This window comes from Gekko japonicus, unplaced genomic scaffold, assembly GCF_001447785.1.
Source record: "Gekko japonicus isolate JY-2015 unplaced genomic scaffold, Gekko_japonicus_V1.1 scaffold386, whole genome shotgun sequence".
Taxonomy (NCBI): domain Eukaryota; kingdom Metazoa; phylum Chordata; class Lepidosauria; order Squamata; family Gekkonidae; genus Gekko; species Gekko japonicus.
This window is the reverse complement of record NW_015163100.1, coordinates 1,009,727-1,012,135: the sequence shown is the minus strand read 5'-3', so window position 1 is coordinate 1,012,135 and position 2,409 is coordinate 1,009,727.

The following is a 2,409-nucleotide window of genomic DNA, read 5'->3' as shown; positions in this document are numbered from 1 at the left end:
TGGAGAAGGAACCTGCACAGGGGGCTTCAGGGCGCTCCCTCCCAGTCGCCTGCCTAGCCAAGGGCTGAGCTCTTCCCGTTTAAACACAGATGCCAGCTTTCTGGTAGGCAGTTGTGCAGGCAGCAAATCATCTCCCTTTTCTTTGGCAGCAGGTAGCACCTCTGCCCCTAAGCAAGGAGCCAGTTGGGTGTAGTGGTTAAGAGCGGCAGACTCTAATTGGGGAGAACCGGGTTTGATTCCCCACTCCTCCACATGCAGCTGCTGGTGAGATCTTGGGTCACTCACAAGTTCTTTCAGAGCTGTTCTCTCAAGGGCAGTTATCGAGAGAGCTCTGTCAGCCCCACCGACCTCACAGGGTATCTGTTGTGGGGAGGGGGAGGGATTGTAAGCTGCTCTGAGACTCCTCGTCCTCTTCTTCCCCCCCCCCCTTGCCTCCTTGGATCAGGAGTGCTTCAGGAGCAGGGGGGGGGTGTCTGGCCATTTTGTGGTGGTGTCGTCTGCCTCTCATCAAAATTCCAGAAATGCCCTCAGGCGGGGAAGTCCCATTTCACTGGAACTCATGAAGAACAGGGCTAGTCTTAACTTTGGATCAGGAAGACCTGGGTTCAAATCTCCGTCCAGCCATCAAGTTCCCTGGCTGACCTGGGGCCAGTCGGGCTATCTCAGCCTAGTGCGCCTCACAGGGCTGTCGTGGGGGGGGAGTGAAGAAGAGCTTGCTGCCAGGAAACAAGCGCCAGCTGGGGAAGTTTCTTTTCTCCTTCAGTGGGGGGAGTCATCCAAACTGGGTTAGGCCACGCCTCCTCTCCAGGCGGGGCTATGCAGATCTCCAGTTCCAATAGCCCTGCCTCTCCAGCAGGACGCCTGAGCCTCTGTTGTGTAGTGGGTTAGACGCATCGAATGATGAGGAAACAGTGATATTCAGCTCATGTTTACTAGCATACAACATAACACACAAATACGGGCCAGAGGCCCAACTATATACAATCTCTGTGGGCCACCCACAGGTCCCATTGGTGGCTTTAAACTTCCCGTCAAGGTTCCTATTGGTGACTGCTAGAGGTTTCAGGATCCTACTCCCTATTGTCTCTATGGATCCAAGCTCCTGTAATTTACGCTGTCGCCTAGTGGCGGTCAGCGGACATCAGCCTCGCTTTGCTTTCTTGGAGGCTCTTGCCTGATATGGAAGACTAGCCTGCTACCCGTGCTTCGCTACGGTATTTAAGGTCCATAAATCCAGTTATAATATTGGAGAAGTGCTTGCCCACTCCAGAACCGCTGAGTTCGGGAGGGGTGTTGAAAGACCTGAGTCAGATTGAGGTGATGAGAGAGGAGGTCCTACGACTGATAGACAACTTAAAAACTGATAAATCACCAGGCCTGGATGGCATACACCCGAGAGTTCTGCTCAAAGAAAATGAATCTAAAACACTAACATATCAGAAAGCTTGGCAGAAAGACTGCTCAAAAAAACTAGATGAAACAAACTGGACAGAAATCTGGAGGTCTACCCAAAACAAACCTCACTCATGTGCAGTTGAAATCCAAAAACTTAAAATCATAACAAGATGGTACTTAACACCTCAAACTATCTCACATATGTCATCTACATACTCACCAAAATGTTGGAAAGGCTGTAATGTACTGGGATCATTCGCACATTGCTGGTGGCAATGCACAAAAATAAAATCCTTTTGGATAGAAGTAATAAATAAAATAAAACAGATCTTAGATATTGACCTAACACTCGATCCTGAAAGCCTATTATTAGAGTTGTGGTCGAATCAGATCAAGCAACATCACAATAAAAATACGCTAGAAACAATGCTGTACGCTGCAAGAGTCTCTATAGCTTCAATGTGGAAAGACAAGAATACCCCTGACATCCACACCTGGTTCAGAAAGTTATGGGACCAATATGTCCTCGAGAGTATAACTGACAAAACTGGTACTTACATGAAAAATAACTCATCCAAGACGTTCAGTGCAAAGTGGTTTCCAATTCTGTCTTATCTATCGGAGGAAGAATACATACCTCCATCTTGGAAAGAATAAATGGTTCTGAAAACCCATATCATAAAACATTGCTCAGTCGCAACTGGATCAGGGTTTTCAGGTAGCAAGGTCATTTAAAACTTTTTAAGTAGAACATCAAAAAAAGAATCTCTTCATAATCACTTGTAACAGTTTCTCTTGATTGTATAGCATTCTCAAGCTATATACTTGTATTAATGTTTTTTAATGTACAATGTTTCAATTATTCTCCATTATGCTTAATGCAAATTTACTCAAAAAACATGTACTTACAAATTACTTACTCTGAAATGTTTATTACAGAAATTGTTGTATATGTTAATATTCTGAATATATAATTAAAAATTTTAAATTAAAAAAACCCCAACACGTGTGGGC